The 17,401-nt window shown below is 46.0% G+C and overlaps 1 protein-coding gene across 10 annotated transcripts in view; it reads left to right on the top strand.

The window, feature by feature from the left end:
- The first annotated feature begins 4,102 nt into the window (after positions 1 to 4,102).
- IRF2 (interferon regulatory factor 2) overlaps positions 4,103 to 17,401 on the top strand; it is an 86,805-nt gene continuing 73,506 nt past the window's right edge. For 3 of the 10 annotated variants that reach the window (XM_019025872.4, XM_063705665.1, XM_063705667.1), the window contains exon 1: positions 4,131 to 4,331. The gene's annotated coding sequence lies outside the window, so the exon portion shown is untranslated. Of the gene's footprint in view, positions 4,332 to 4,632; positions 4,721 to 17,401 lie in introns of those variants that run through there. The other 7 variants (XM_055384886.2, XM_004040681.5, XM_063705671.1 and 4 more) reach the window with 5 other exon arrangements.

Here is a 17,401-nt window from a genome sequence, read left to right as displayed (position 1 = left end):
GTTTTTTGAGACGGAGTCTTGCTCTGGCTCTGTCACCCAGGCTGGAGTGCAGTGGTGTGATCTCGGCTCACTGCAAGCTCCACCTCCCGGGTTCATGTCATTCTCCTGCCTCAGCTTCCCGAGTAGCTGGGACTACAGGCGCCCGCCACCACGCCCGGCTAATTTTTGTATTTTTAGTAGAGACAGGGTTTCACCGTGTTAGCCAGGATGTTCTCGATCTCCTGACCTCGTGATCCACCCGCCTCGGCCTCCCAAAGTGCTGGGATTACAGGTGTGAGCCACTGAGCCTAATTTCTTACCCAGGCTTCCAAAAAGGCTGGAGTTTCCACAGAGATTTATTACTATATGCATCTCATCAAAGGGCTAAGATACTTCTTGACTGTGTATATCAGTACCATGTGGCTGTTTTGGTTCATTTGTACATTTTTGGTTTGCAGTGACATGTCATCAAGGGCCTAAGAACAGAAATTCATTCTGTCTATGTTTTATGAGTTTAGGGGCCTGGAAAATTGCAAGCAACATCCATGCTTCAGGGAGGCCCCGGGACTCAGGAAAGGGGGCAGTCTGTGAGTCCTCCCAGTTTCCCAGCTAATCAATGAAGTGAACAGTGCAAGGTTGTGGAAAAGATGTTCTCTCTGACTTGGGACGTGTATAATTTGTTGCACCTGAGGCATGTGTAGGAGCTAATGTGGTCAGAGCTCAGAAGTTACAGATTTTGGAGTCATCAGCAAATAGTGATAGCTGAAGCCCTGGGCGTGGAGGAGAACACCCAATAAAGCATGTAGAATGAGAAAATAAGAGGGTTGAGGATAGAATGCCTGGAAACACCATAATTTAGGGGGCTGGCAGCAGACGAGGAACCAGCCAAGAACTAGAATAGGACAGCAGGCTGTCACATGGGCATCGCGGAGAGCAGCCTGCACAGTCAGCATTCTTAAATCTTACACAGAGACAGAGGAGATGTGGATTGGAAACGGTCCCTTAGAAAGATCACTAGAAGGAAATACATAAAAATATCCACAGGTCTATTCCTGACTAGTGAGATGTCAGGTGGCTTATGTTCTTCTCTCGCCATTCTTGCATCTTCCAAATTCTGTACAAGAAACATTAATTACATTTATATTTAAAAGCTATTAAAATATAAAACAAAGCTCTGATCAAGTCTAAAATATTTTATGAGAGCCTGATGAAAAGAGCAAGTAATTATTAATTCACAAGTATTTCAGTGCCTGTGTGCTGGGCACCATGCTAAAGATAAAACAATGAACAAGAGGACGGCTCTGTTGTTTGACAAAAAGGAACGGAGGCTGGTTTGGCAAGGGAGGGATGTAGGGCTTGTGGGACACAATGGCAGGAGATGAGGCTGGAAAGGTCGTTTGGTGCCAGATTACAATGGACTTTATGTGTCTTGTCAAATAATATGGTCTTTATTCTGAAGGCTACAGAGAGGCTTTTGAGGGGGCAGTGTTAGGTTTGGAATTGTGCTTTACCTGAAGTTAATTTTCGACTGGATTTTGGCAGTAGTGTGGCTGCTGGCCTGGGGGAGTCCAAGCAGGAGACCAGGAGCACAGGCAGCAGGCAAGTGCAGTAACTGAATGAAGGCAGTACCCTGAGCACGGGCCAGGCCCAGAGATATTTAGGGGTAGCGTCAATAGGGTATGACTGATTGGATGTATGTTGCACGAAGTAGGGCATTAAGAAAAAAAAGGAACAACAAACTTCTTCCTGCTTATCAAAGACCATAATTAGGGCAATGGCCTTTCCTGAAACACGTTCCTTGGGAAGTCAAGCATGAGCATCACAATAGTTTGGAAGCTATCTGCACCCAGCAAGTGAGTTTCCAGTTAGCCTCATGCATGGCAATAGGTGGTTAGGATGCAGGATGCAGGTTCGTGGCCCCGGCCCTGTCTGGCTCCCCTGAAATCACACCACAGAGGCAGCTGCCTTTTGTAAACACAAGGCAGGCAGTGTCAGCTGGTCCAACTAGACCTCATTATTTCTTTCACCTGGGGCCTGTGCACAGAGGCTGCTGACATGAGTGGACTCCCACATGTGTGGTGAATGAGAAGTTCAAAGTGACACTTTGCATTCTTCCCTTCTTCTCCACTCTCCTCTTCCCGCTCCAGGAAAAATAAAGGAAGACGATTGTTTTGGTATAGGAAAAAAAAAAAAAAAATGAATACTAGGTTTTTAACTTGTGTCCCCGGGTTGGGTAAAGAATGACAACTATTCTATAGTTTGTATAGACTTTCCCTTAGTGGTCATTGCTATATGACATAAGAAAGTCAGTGCCTGGGCCAGGCACTGTCACAGGCCTGTAGTCCCAGCTACTTGGGAGGTTGAAGCAGGAGGATCGCTTAAGGCCAGGAGTTCAAGGTTACAGTAAGCTATGAGAGCACAACCTGAGTGACAGAGCAAGACCCTCTCTGTTTTTTTTTTTTTTTTTTTGAGACAGAGTTTCGCTCTTGTTGCCCAGGCTGGAGTGCAATGGCACAGTCTCGGCTCACCACAACCTGCGCCTCCTGGGTTCAAGCAATTCTCCTGCCTCAGCCTCCCAAGTAGCTGGGATTAGAGGCATGCGCCACCACACCTGGCTAATTTTGTATTTTTAGTAGAGATGGGGTTTCTCCATGTTGGTCGGGCTCGTCACAAACTCCCGACCTCAGGTGATCCTCCTGCCTTGGCCTCCCAACATGCTGGGATTACAGGCATGAGCCACCGCGCCCGGCCTACCCTGTCTCTTAAAAAAAAAAGTGAGTATTATAATAGAGGGGATAAGGAATAATGTGTATGTGAGGTCTATTTCTGAGACCAGAGCCACAAAACAGAATCCTGCACCTTAGCCAATTCCTTACCACACACGTTTTCTTGGATACTTCCATTTTTCCAGTCTATATAATTCAATACTTCTGTGACAGAGAGCTGTTGGAGTTTTTTGTTTTGTTTTTGTTTTTTGGCAACTCTTTACATACAAACAGCTATGGTCTCCCAGGAAGGAACTTCCTCTATTGAGTACAGAAGTCTGGGAAAAGACTGGTGAAATTGCATGCGAGGAAGAAACAGGTCTAACTAAATGTGAATCTATACTTTTAAAGCAAGGGACCACAAAGGGTAGGTCCCAAGGAAGTTGCATTGCTTGCTGCACTTGTCACACGGGCTGTACCTTCTTCTCTCATTTACTTCCATTTACAGCGTTGAAAACTGAGGCCTTAGGCTTTGGTTGAAAACCGAGGCCAAGGGTGACCAGCCAGTGAGTTAAGGAGGCCCCAGCCGAACTTTGCTGGAAGTGCTCCAGCATAAAGCCTCTCTCCAGAATCAGTCGCCACTGAGACGTCTTGAAGTCGAAGTAACTCACACCCTTGTCCACCTCGCCCTGCGGTGAAGAACCTTCGGTCGCACAGGCTCCAGAACTCATCTTGGCGTGGGCTGTGACTTACTGGGGGATGGGCCTCCTTTTCGTTCTAGCTCCTAAATGGAGCGGAGCGCCAGGTGGTGTCAGAGGGGGCGGCGGCTCCTCCAATGGTGGCACCCTCAGCCACGGATAAGGTTCCAATTAGGTAAGGACGCAAGTAATGCTGTCGTTTCGGCTGACTGCTCCTTTCATTCCTTGGAGGTGGTCAGTGTCACAAAACGAATTTTCATTTACTCTAAACGGTCACACCAGCCCTGCTAACTGGATGGTCGCAGCCCCGTGCCTTCGCCGGACGCCCTCCTGGAACCTTCAGGCCACCCTGAGGATGGAGACTCGGGTGCCCGCTCCCCTCCCCTACCGCCGCGGGCCTGCGCCCCCCGCCCCGGACCCCGACTCGGACGTTCTCGCCGCACGTGCGGGCGCCCCTGGGTGCGAGCCACGGACTCACGAGCCGCTGCTTGTTGCTCCCGCCGCCGCGACCTGGGGAAGCGAAAATGAAATTGACTTTTCCGAGAAATGATGAAAGCGGCGCTGCCCGCCAATGAGCTGCTGCGGCGAACTTCCGCACCTCCCGGCCGGGCCGCTCGCGCCCTCCCTCCGCCTCCACCTCCCGGTTGCACAAGCTTGAAACAAACACTGGGGAGGAAGGGCGGAGGGAGGAGGGCGGAGAGGGGAGGCGAGGGAGGGAGCGCGGCCGGAGGAGGGCGGGGGGTGGGGGGATTTCCAGCCGCGGCTCTTCGCAGTTTCCTCTCCTTGTTTTGCTTTCGATCTGGACTGTTCTCAGGCAAGCCGGGGAGTAACTTTTAGTTTTGCTCCTGCGATTATTCAACTGACGGGCTTTCATTTCCATTTCACACACCCTAGCAACACTTATACCTTGCGGAATTGTATTGGTAGCGTGAAAAAAGCACACTGAGAGGTAACATTTTTCAAATAATAGTTGTGACTGTGTGTGTTTCTCTCGAGGGCATGTTTCTGGGGACTGTGGGGGGCCGTGTGTGTATGCGTGTCCTGATGCCTTGACACGATGTTTTGCAGACGGAAAATGCCGGGGTTCATAAATATTAATACTGATTTTTGGAGGAACAGTCGGCGCAATTATGGATCATCTGATTTTAGGGGAAGCAGGTTCTGCTGCTGTTGCTGCTGCTACTGGGGCTGCTGAGGCTGCGAGGAGGAGGAGGAGGAGGAGGTAGAGAGGGAGGAGGAGGAGGAGGTTGGTGGAGGTTTAATTTCACTTTTGGATTTGCAGATGCGGAGAGGTGGCTCCATGGACACAGACCTGCTGTGTGTGCTTCTGCGCCCCAGGTGTTGTGTGTGGGGGTGCAGGTCAGCTGGAGTCGGGCCTCATTTAAAACAAAATTGTGTGTATGTGCGTGTTTGTGTGTGCGCGTGTGTGTGTGTGCAGCCACCGCCGCCACCGGATCCGAAGGAGGGGAGCGGGTCCTTCTCGGTGCCCGCGGCGGCGCCTCTCCAGGCTGCCTCCAGCGTAAATAAGCGGCACCGCCGCCCGCCCGGCTGCCCGCGCCCGCTCCCCGGCCGGGAGGAGCGCCTCCAGCCACGGCCAGAGGAAACTTGCTGGGGCGCCCCGCGGCGGTCCAGGGGCTCGCCTGCCTGCCGGGCTCGGGGTCGGGTCGCGGGCGTCGGGTGCCAGCGGCCGGGGCGGCAGGGCGGGCTCGGAGCCGGGCCGGGCGCCGGGCCTGGCCGACGCGCCCTGCTTCCTGGGGGCTGGGCCGCCGCCGCCGCCGCCGCTCAGAAGGGACGCCGCGTCCTCCTTCCCGCCGGCCAGCGCCCGGTCGGGCCCTGGGGCTTTGTCACTGCACTTGTCCCAGCGCGCCAGGGGCTCGGGCGGCGCGTCTCAGGAAGGCACCGTGCCGAGGGGTCAGCCGCCCGGGCCGCGGCCTAGCGCCGTGCGCCCCCGGGTCCCCGCAGGCGCCCCCGGCCGGCCTCGCGCGCTGGGCCTGACCCGCCTCGGCTACGGAGCGGGCGAGGTGGGGGCGGGGAGCCTCCGGGGACCGAGCGGCGCAGTGGGGGCCGGCGTCCCCTCGGGGTCCCGGGGCGCGGGCCGCGGCGGGGTGGGGACGCGAGTGCCCGCCCCGTGCCCTCCGACCCGGCTCCGGGCGCCGGGTGACATTCGCCCGCTGGCCGAACATGGTTGGTGCAAAGCCGCGGCGGCCGCCACTTCCTTTCCGCCTCGCCGGTAGGGCTCGCCCACCGAGTGAAGCCGGCCGCGGCCAATCGCGGCGCCCGCCTGCTCCCAGCGGCACGGCCTGGGGGCCGGCGTCCGCCGGGGCTGGGGAAGCCGTTCCAAGTTCCAAGGGTCGCGGGTGTAACTCATGCCCCTCCCAGCACGCGCCGGCGTCTCCCCTTGGTCCCCGGTCTGGGTGCGTTTGCCACCCTCTCCTCCTTGTTCCCTAAGAAGCGGGGGAGGGGAAGGAGGCGGGCAGCCTGGGCAGGGCGCCAGGGCCGTGGTCGGGCACCAGGTGAAACGCCCGGGTCAGTCTGTGTAGGCCGGACCCTTGGCGCTCGGCTGCGGATGTGATCCATGGGACTGGCAGCCGAGGTAGCTCAGAAGAGCGAGGTGGCTTTCGCTCGTTTCTAACCCGCTACTGTCTGAAACTTGGGGACATATTGCCCGCCCCCTCCCTCTTCAACCTCCTCCCTCCGGTTGCTCCTTGTCCTTGGTTATGGAAGGAAAAAACTCAGTTGTTCTAAATGAGGAAAAGTGGTGCTGGCATTTGTCTTCAGCCACCGGCCTCCTTATGGCTGTGACTCGGTCTGCTTTTGATGAATGGCCAGGAGGTATGGAGGATAGTTAGATTTCCTGTTGTGGATTTTCAGGAATCACCGAGACTGCTGTCAAGCCTGCAGTCATTTACTAGTTTTCATATCGACTGCAGGTTCTCTTTGAGCAGTTCAGTTTTTGGTGCTTAAGGGCAGGTGCACAACGGGGTCTGGGGTTAGGCGGTGGATAGTCTTGATGCCAGGCAGATGCAGTTATCCCTACCAGGCCCAGAGGGTGACTCTGTTTAACTTCACCACGCACGCAGATTCAAGATTCTCTGATTTCCCCAACTTTTTTATTCTTCTTTTAGTGGGAGAAGGGGCAAAAATAGAAACCTAAAAAATCCTGGGAAAAGGAGCCTTTTCTGAGGAAACTTCAGCAGATGAAATATTTAAGACTTGAACTGGGATCTCTAGGGGTAACGTTGGAACATCTATTGATTGATGTGTCAAAGTCCGGAATTTCACTGTAATTAGTGAACGATTATAACTTGTAACTTTGTCTGTTGTGTAAGAAATTACATTTTGGTCTCTTAGATCCAAGAGTTCTTGTCTGTTACGATTTGTAACTGCTTGTTAAAATTAAACATTTACATATTTCATTCTCAGTGAGTTGTCATTTTTTTGTTAGAGAAAGTTCCAGTTATTTCAGATTTACTTACCTGTAAAAATGTCAGCATAATCAAAAGTAAGGATTTGTAGTCAAACTGGAAGCAAATTATGGCAAACACATGCGTGCCATGAAGTTCTGACAGCCTTATGAACAATGGTGCCACTTTTATCCCACTTTCTGAAACACTTTATTAGGCAAATAGTGCACCAGAGCAAAAGATGTTTAAACTTACTGGAAAAATAGAAACTTTGGATGCTCCACATTTGATGTGCATCAATTTTCTCATGTTACCAACGATGTTATATTTTAATTCTTAACATCGTCTCGTACAAAACTTGTTTTTAGAGCATTTTCACATAATATCCTTTTGATAGTGAAAAACCACTGTACTCTATCTAAATGGAGTATCTGGGTTATAGTTCCCTTATCTGCCTTATACCAAAAAGGGCTTAATGCAGACAAGAGAATTTATGTACACACTCAATAAATATCCTTAGAACATCTATTATAAGCCAGACACAGTGCTAGCCTCTGTGTACTCAACTGACAGCGAGAAAGACAGCGTCTTTACACTAGGTTGTGTTCTGGTGAGTGAGCTGACCATTAACAACAAAAAATACAGTTATTACTTTTTGGGGTTAGCTGTAAGGAGGATAATAATAATTGTTAACTATATCTCGTAAGTGTTGCTTTCGTGAACAATTGAGATACTGTATATGAAAGAACATTGCATAAATTATGGCAGTCTACAAATGTGTAAGGCATTAACTTTCAAAATTATATCAGCTTATTCTTAGTGTAAAAGGGCCAGATAATCATGACTGGATTAGACACTGTCTTTCTCATAGAATTTCCAGCAAGGAGGGATTTTACTTCTGAGCATATATAAATAATGATAAAAGATTAAACATGGAATAACTGTTTTATATAAAGTATCAAAAAAATTTCACAGTGGAATCCGATATTGTCAGTGAATTTTTTCCTGTCAGAAGGAAAGTTAGGTGGTATCCATGGAGACCAAATGATATGGAAATAACAGTGATTGGACCAATGTATTTTCCCTCTTTATGTCAGATAAGAAAATCTTCCCAAGCCTCTCTGTGCTTTAGTCTGAATCTTCTTCACTCTCGTGTCAGCTTCTTCATTATCTGTCATTGCAGGTGTGCACTGGGCTGATTGTAGTATTTTGCTTTTACCACCTTTTTTTTCTTTTTTTTGAGGCAGAGTCTTGCTCTGTCACCCAGACGTGTACAGTGGCACAATTTCAGCTCGCCGCAACCTCTGCTTCCAGGTTCAAGCAATTCCTGTGCTTCAACTTCCCGAGTAGTTGGGACTACAGGTGTGCGCAGGCGTGCGCTACCATGCCTGGCTAATTTTTGTATTTTTAGTAGAGACGGGGTTTCAGCATGCTGGCCAGGCTTGTCTCGAACTCCTGACCTCAGGTGATCTGCCCACCTCAGCCTTCTGAAGTTCTGGGATTACAGGCATGAGCCACTGCGCTGGCCTGCTTTACCATCTTGGCTCATGTGCATTTATTGAATGCTTACTGTGTGCCCAACACTGTATATGTGACAACATACATGAAAGTAAATATTAACTGATAGCATATATTTATAACATATATTACAATACATAATACATGCAAATAAACGAAACTGCGGTGAAATGTCAGTTATTATTAGTAAAAATTAGTTCTTCTTTTCATCTGTATGAGACATGATGTTCCTTTCTGCACAGGGGTAGGAGGTCAGGACCTTCCGTCTCTGCCTGCCCCGTTGGCCCCCTGTGTTTGGCCTGAGTGTAATCAGTGGTCGGTGCAGGATGCCAGCTTCATGCACACACAGTGTGCTGAATTGAGGAGTGGCTCTGGTGGTGGGAGTGACTGATGGAAAAGTGGGTGAGGAAGTTCCACCAAACTTTAATTTATCAACAAAGAACAAAGAATGATGAATAACATGTAGGGTCCAGATTTGAACATGAAGACGGTATTTTTTATAGAGTACCAAGGAAAACACACAAGCAGGAAACGCAGCTCACAGGTCCCCTTTGTCCCTGGGACTCCGTCTGAGGCTCGTTGGATTCAGAGCAAGCAGCAGGCCTGAAGTCTTGGCATTGACCTTCAAAGATCCCCTAAAAATAATTTTCCCCCTCAGAAGCTCCATCTTATGACAAACTGTCTCTGAAACCAATTGTGTTTATTTAAGTAGACTTCATGTATCCTTTTTCTTTTATTAGAGTCAAAGTCTCACTCTGTCCACCAGGCTGGAGTGCGGTGGCTCGATCATAGCTCACTGCAGGCTCAAACTCCTGGGCACAAGTGATCCTCCTGCCTCAGTCTCCTGAGTAGCTGGGACAACAGGCATGTGCCACCCCAAAGCCCGACATACATTTTTGTGTAGAGACGGGGTCTCGCTATGTTGCCCAGACTGGTCTCAAACCCTTGGCCTCAAATGATCCTCCCTCCTCAGCATCCCAAAGTGCTGGGATTATAGGCGTGAGCCACTGCACCCGGCCCTAGTGCCCATTTTTATTCCTCAGAAACACATATGACTTCCAGTCAGAACTCCTGATTGCCTTGAGAAAACTGGTATCATCAAATCTCGTTGATCTCATTATAGCCAAAGGTAGAGACCCGTGGTGTGTTGGACAGGCTGGCCAGCTCCGTATGAGAGAAACTCACCATCCCGTTAGGCTTTCTGAGGCACTGGCCGGGACCCTCCATCAATAACTTGGTCGGCTTGGGGATCCAGGGACCCCATGCAATTATTTTAAATGAATAATTGATTTTGTTAAATGTAGTAACACATGCAATGGTTTTCTTAAATGCACACATTGTGTTATTATTTCATTTGTTTATTAAATATTTGTTGACAGCCAGCTGTGCACAAGGCTCTGCGGTGGAAGGTGCATGAACTCAGATGCCTAGAGTGGCCTTTTAGTTCTCCAATCACTTCCCCCTTGGGAAGTTTTCACTGCAAAATGTGGCTGGATAATTCTGTCATCCTCAGGAGACAGAACCTGTGTGTGTTATGAAAATCACCTGGGGAGGGGACTTTTAGAAATTACACGGGACCTTTTAGATTTGAGACTATCTGTGGCCCCCTTTCCCTTCCTTCCCCTTCCTGCCTTGATAGTGAGCCTCTTATTCACCATTGGATCCCTGCTCCCCAGCCTCCCTCAGGTGTGTGGCCAGAGCAGAAATGGAAAGCCACTGAATCGAGGATCTCTTCTCAGGGCCAAATAGTTGATCTTTTCCTTGGCTCAGATGAAACCTCTTTCCACACTTTAAAAAGCACTTCGGACAGGGGCCTGTGGTCACTCTGTTGGCTCTGCCCACTTGCCCTTGCTTGCCATACAGAAATGGGTCTCATGTTAAGTTTGTGATACACTGAATTTTCCTTTTTTTTTTTCTTTTTTGAGAAAGAGTCTCGATCTTGTCTCCTGGGCTGGAGGGTAGTGGTGTGATCTCGGCTCACTGCAACCTCCGCCTCCTGGGTTAAAGTGATTCTCCTGCCTCAGCCTCCCGAGTAGCTGGGATTACAGGCACATGCCACCACGCCCGGCTAATTTTTGTATTTTTAGTAGAGATGAGGTTTCGCCATGTTGGCCGGCTGGTCTTGAACTCCTGACCTCAGGTGATCTGCCCGCCTCGGCCTCCCAAAGTATTGGGATTACAGGTGTGAGCCACCGCGCCCAGCCGAGTTTTCCATTTTGAAGAGGCAAGAAGGACTTTATTTTATTTTATGTATTTGTCTCTTTGTCCAGGAAGGCCATGGAGAATTAGGCATTTGGTTTTGTTTTGTTTCTATTTTGGTTTATAGCTCCTTTATCAGTTTAGTATTCCCTTCTGATAAGCAAGAAAGAGCAGAGTTGACAAAGAATGTCTGCAGATGAGAAGCAGGTGTGTGAGGTTCCTTCTGATGATGGATTCTAAGTATTTTTATCCCAAAGGCAAGACTAATTTAGTTCAGCAAAATACCTTAATTTAGGATTTTGTGTGATAAAAGCCTGTCCTGTTTTCATTAAATGACGATTTTTGAGAATTAACTACTTGCTGTGTAATTTTCATAAATAATTTCATTTGGGCATACTTAACACTCTGTTGCTATCTGCTGAAGGCATTTGATACTCGCACACCTAATGCCATCAAAGGAGAGATGAGCATACACTTTAATTTGTTCTTATTGAGTGTACATTTTAATTGTTCTTACGAATGTCAGATTTTGGGAAGATCCAAAGAAGTACTCTGTAGACAGAATACGCTGTCCTGGCCCCCTAAGCTTAGAATCCTACCAATTTTCCCATTTCATGAGATTGACCTTTCAGATGAGGAGGAACTGCATACAAATTGCTTTATTTCAAGTAATATCTACCATGTTATTTTTGAAAGAATTCTTTTGTCCTTTTTACCCTAGATCTATTGGAGAAGATGAGAAAAATTACAGTGGTGATAAGAGAGTGTCTTAACACCTAGATATGATGGGTGTGTCGGGTGATAGGATAGGAATGGGAGGCTGGTGGAAAGTGAGAGTTGGGGGATGCGGTGATGAGAAGGAAAATAGGTGACTAGTGCCTCCTGGATTCTTGAATGGGAGAGAGTGAAGAGACAATCAGGCAGGGAGATTTTCTGTCTTTGCACAAATGTCACTGAAAGAGTTTTAGAGGTCAGAGGGAGTTGAAGTTGGTTAGGCAATTAGTGATAACTCAAGGACCAGTTGAAAGACTGGAGGACCCTCCACTGCTGACTGTGGGATCAGATCCTTTTATCCTGGGGATGAGAAAGGCTGATGGGAAAACTGCTAGGCAGCTGCTGACATTATACCACCAGGAAACATGAAGTTGTGAGTAGTTGTCACTTGGACATGGCTGAAGTCACCTTAGGGTGGTACAGTGATATTGCTGCACCACAACGTTTAGGTCATCAATGGGCCATACACATGACTGTGGCCCCATAAGATGATAATATCATACTTTTACCTTTTGCTATGTTTAGATACACAGATACTTGCCATTGTGCTACAGTTGCCTACAGTCCTCAGTACAGTAACCTGCAGTACATGTTTGCAGCCTGGAAGCCATAGGCCATACCATAAACCTGGGTGTGTAGGAGGTTATACCATGTAGGTTTGTGTAAGTACGCTCTGTGATGTTCGCACAATGACAAAATTGCTTAATGGTGCATTTCTCAGAATGTATAAGTGTGCTGATGTTGATGCATTGTTTGGGGATGGGGGAACTGATACTATGTGAGGCCCCAAACTCAATCTAAAATTGCCTTTGGAGGCAACCACGGAAATACGGTAATAGCTCTCTTAGGCCCTTCTTCCCCGTACTGATCTTTCTTGGTACTGTTTTATTTTATTTTTAAACTCTTGAAATAATACATAATAGATGTATGTATTTTCAGGGCACATGTAATAATTTAGTGCATTCATATTTGTAATTTGTAATGATAAATCAATGTAATTGTGCTATTGAGATTGTGGGAGGTAAATATGGAATCAGGGAAATAGAATGGGCTGATAATGTGTTTTCCTAAAGAACAGATGGGATTGGCTGTGCGTGGTGGCTCACGCCTGTAATCCCAGGACTTTGGGAGGCCGAGGCGGGTGGATTGCCTGAGGTCAGGAGTTCAAGACCAGCCTGGCCAACATGGTGAAACCCCGTCTCTACTAAAAATACAAAAATTATCTGGGCATGGTGGCGGGCACCTGTAGTCCCAGCTACTCGGGAGGCTGAGGCAGGAGAATCGCTTGAACCCAGGCGGCGGAGGTTGCAGTGAGCCGAGATCGCACCATTGCACTCCAGCTTGGGTGACAAGAGTGAGACTTCATCTCAAAAAAAAAAAAAAAAAACAAAAAACAACCAGATGGGACAAGTTAAAACTGAACTATGAATTCCATAAGTGGGTAGTGTGGGTCACTGAGTGGGGCACTGAGTACTCCACAGTGACTGTAGTCAGGGTTCTATATTGAAATAAACTTTCTGGAATTTACCTTGGTGCTATATACTTAAAGTCTTAAAAATGTTAAGCTCTCTGTTCCAGTAATTCTGCTTCTTGGAACCTACTTACGTGAAGTAACCAGAGATGGGAACAAAGATGTATGTACACGGATGTTTATTGAATTAGCTTTTGTTATGTAAAAACTTGGAAACAAGCTAAATATCCAACAATAGAGACACATTTGAACGAATTATGGCACATCCAGACAGACTATAGGTAGCTTATAAAGCTCGTGTTTTGGAGCAGCGTTTGGTGATGGGAAAATATTTATGATCCATGCTGATTGGGTGGGGAAAAAAGGATATGAAATTGTGCTTCTAATTTTATTTTTAAAACATACGTGTATATTGGGGTATTTTTAAAAACCTGGAAGAAAACATATCTTTTTGATGGTGGAATTGTGGGTGTTTGGCTTTTTTTTTCCTTCTTGAAACATTTTTGTATTTTCCAAATTTAAAACAGCAAGCACAATTACCAATTACCCTTTTAACCAGAAAAATATTCTCAAGAGAGTGCTAATATGTAATCTCTGCCCTCACCTCTGGTCCACGTAAGGTTAGGAAAAACACACTGGGTGCTGCTGAGGAGGAGGCTGTGCATGGACGGGGCCATTCTCGAGCCTTTCTGCCTCCATGTGTGGAGCAGGCTCTAGAGCCAGGGCTTTCCTGGCCAGGCTCTTGGAAGCCTTTGTCCTCAGACAGCTGTGGCTACTTGGAGACACTTAGATTGGTGGCTTTTTGGTGAGGTTGGGACATAATGTTTTGTCAGTAACTGTGAAGGGCTTGAGATATGATTTCACTTCACAGTTAACATTCTTTATGCATATGAATACTGCAGAAACACAAAACCCCTGGGTAGGAGAAAAGAGTTCCTTGTTGATATTTACAACTGGGGCAACAGCCTAAGTGACACTATTGTGTCAGGCCCCTAAACCTTGACCCTTAGGTGACACTGAAAACTAATGGAATGTACATGTGGGCTACACTTTGTTGACAGGGACAGAGCAGCTGTCTCTCTCCCGTCCCAAAAGGAGAGAGAGAGAGAAAAAAAAAAAAGAAGAAAAAGGAAAACCAAACAAACAAACACCTTAGCTCCCCTGACATGGGATGAAAAGGTTCCAGGGGTCTTATCCTAACCTTTCAGAATGTGAGACACTTGTAACCTGGGGATGTCTCCAAGGTCTGTTTTTCATGCTTTTTGAAATACACATGCCTAGGGAGATACGTCTTCCCAGCACCTTGGGAACCAAGGTGAAATTATTTGGTCCTCTTGAGGAGATTAGAGGTTTTATTATCCTTTTGGAAAAGAGCATTTAATGTACACAAATGGCTACAGATCTAATTCTCATAGTAAGTGAAGTATAAAATGTTTGTAGGGGAAGTGAGAGTGAACATTCCCTGTCTTCATGTCCTGTATAGTCCCTATCTTCATGTCCTGTACATTCCCTATCTTCATATGCTATACAGTCGCTATTTTCATATCCTATATGGCTCCTATATTCATATCCCATACATTCCCTATCCTATACATTCCCTACCTTCATGTCATATATGGTCCTATCTTCAGACCTTTTATGGTCCCCATCTTCATACCCTATACATTCCTTATCTTCATGTCCTAAACAGTCTCCATCTTCATATCCTATACATTCCCTATCTTCATTTCTTAACAGTCCCCATCTTCATATCCTATATAGTCCCCATCTTCATGTCCTGTACATTCCCTATCTTCATATCTTCATATCCTATACATTCCCTATCATCATGTCCTAAATGGTCACTGTATTCATATCCTGTACATTCTCTATCTTCATGTCCAATACATTCCCTATCTTCATGTCCTATACGGTCCCTATCTTCATGTCATAAACGGTCCCTATCTTCGTATCATATGCATTCCCTATCTTCGTGTCCTATACATTTTTTCCCTTTATATTATATTCATTTCTGTATATTAGGAGGTGAAGGCATTTTATAGGAGTCTGGAAAGAAGCCTGAGAAGTTTTATTTTCCCCTCACACCTGCCTTTACAAGACCCCTGTTGGAGAATGACAGTAGAACTTAATCAGAGTGTGACCTCTGACTTTTCAAACTGAAGACCTCAGATGTCCAATTTTTATCTGAAAAAATATTAGAATAGTTTCACTCTCTTTATGAACATGGAGACGTTTTTGGATTGCTACGGAAGTAGGATTGGGCATGACCATTATGAGTTCAGAGGCTGAATGCCGTACCACAGCCCATCAAAAAAAAAAAATATATATATATATATACACGATATTGCCCAATACAAATATAATGTGAGCCACATGTATAGTTTTAATTTTCTAGTAGCCACTTAGAAAAGTAAAAAGAAGTAGGTAAAATTAATTGTAATAATATATCTCATTTAACTAATTTTATCTAAAATATTTCAGTATGTCGTTAATGTAAAAATACTAATGAGATATTTTGTATCCATTTTTCATACTGAGTATTTAAAATCCAATGTGTCCTTTGCACCTATAGCACGTCTTAATTCAGCCCAGCCACACTCCAAGTGCATGGTAGACCCATGTGGCTGGTGGCTACCATCTTGGTTGGGGCTGGTGGCTACCATCTTGGTTGGTGCAGCATAAGGAAATCAAGGTGTGAAGACAATACAGGGGAAAGTTGTAGTACAGTCCTGAAAGGACTGAAGGAAAGTAGAGTTGGAGTGGTTGTTTTGGTCATAACTGTATGAATCTCCTTGTGCCTCTCCCCACAAACCATACCTGATCTCTTCAGCCTAAAACAATGAAATGCTCTGAATTTCTATAGAAGCAGCATACTCTACATCCCATTCCTAGGGTAGTTAGCTATCTGCATCTTGATGAGATGAATGTTTTCTAGACTCTTGAACTGTTATGAAAATCTTAGATTATTTGAATTTTTCCATTTGTATCACCTATGTGGTAAGTTATTTGAGAGCCAGGATCCAGCCCGATTTATTTGCATTCCTCACCGGTGTTTGACACCTTTAAGACCTAGATAAATATTAGTTTATTTGATTTTCAGCTGTAAAGCAAAGGTTAGCTTGAAAGGCTGAATTCCAGCTCAGGAAGGGTGGCACAGATCTAGTTTGTACTAGAAACCTAATGGTATATGAATTGAAGACATAAACATTAGGATTTGTCACTTTGCATTAGGATTTGTTACTTTGTATTAGGGGTTCCACCCAGAAGGTGAAAAATTGTTTGGTTTTTCTCCTTTGTATCCAGACCTTTAAAAAATCTTATCAGTTCCTTCTTTGGATGTTTAAGTTCCAGTGATGATCCTAATACCTTCTTGTAGGGATAAATAAGCTCTATTTGGTGATGACCTGGAGATAAACATTTGGAAGCTGCTACTTTTTCCATGGGTTCTTTGTTAACAATAACTTTGTTATTAAGAGACACAGCCTACAACATCTAGGCAATGAAATTCTTTTGAAATCAAGTATAGTATTTTACAGTTGCCTTCATTTGTTCTCTTTGACTGTAATTGTTGGGTTGAAGCAACAGACTTATCCGGAGAGCCAAGGCAATTTATTTTTACTGAAGACTACCTAAGAACTGCTTAGGTAGCTTTTCTCTGCAAGATTAAATGCGACCTTCATGGAATCATGTTAGCAGGGCCAGCAGCTAGAAAAATAAAGACTAAACCAAACCTTCAGCAGTGAAATTCCCAGCTGCTCAGTGGCTCAGAGCTTTCCTGATTGCTTTCTTCCAATGAAAACACTGTAGATTAGTTTTAAGTGAATTCTAGTAGGTTTGGGGATTTGCAACTGACAGAAGAACAGCAAAGTGTAATCTCACTTTAAAATAATAGTCCTGAAGGTAAATCTCTATTGGCTCTTTCTTGGGATGCTGGGATTTTTGTTCATATGGGAAAACTTAACTCATACACACTGTTTAGCTGACATTTGAAGGTAAGGCCCTAGAAGGCAGACGGAGGCTGGACACCTGGGGATGTGGGGCAGGACTGCTGCTCCTCTTTCTTCTCTCCATTGTAGGCGGGTGGAAACTTGGGAAGCCTGCGAGGAAGGCCCCTGTAGGGAATGTAGATGACCCGTTTTTTCCACTTTTGGGTGTGGTCATCCTGACGATTGGTGAAGTCAGGGTGAATTGAAAATGTTACAGGAGAGGATTTACTTAACTTACAGGTGCTTTTAATGCATTGCGATTTTTTTTTTCTTGAAAGTCGTCACAGTTTGGGAGATGGGGGTTGGGGGTGGGGCGGGTAGAGGAGAGTGCTCAGCTGAAACCGTTGACTATTTTGATCATTCATCCATTCAGTCATTTATTTAGCAGGTGTTTATTCAGTGCTAACGATATGTAGAGGGAGGTATAAAACGAAAGAAAAGTAATTATCTTGGATTTGAGGTAGCCAGGTAGATAGATGGTCTGCATTCCTTAGAGTTAGGAGCCTAATTCATCCAGATAGAGAAAACGCAATTAGGCAAGTAAGATGACAGTTCCAGAAACGATTTTACTTATCTGTGGGGTTGTTTCAGATTGTAGGGGAAGCCGCAGTGCTAATGTGACAGATTTTTTTGCCAAGTGTATACATTTTATTTTATTTTTTTTTAA

The sequence above is a fragment of the Gorilla gorilla genome, chromosome 3 (assembly GCF_029281585.2).
Source record: "Gorilla gorilla gorilla isolate KB3781 chromosome 3, NHGRI_mGorGor1-v2.1_pri, whole genome shotgun sequence".
Lineage (NCBI taxonomy): Eukaryota > Metazoa > Chordata > Mammalia > Primates > Hominidae > Gorilla > Gorilla gorilla.
This window is presented reverse-complemented; position numbering and strand designations above follow the sequence as displayed.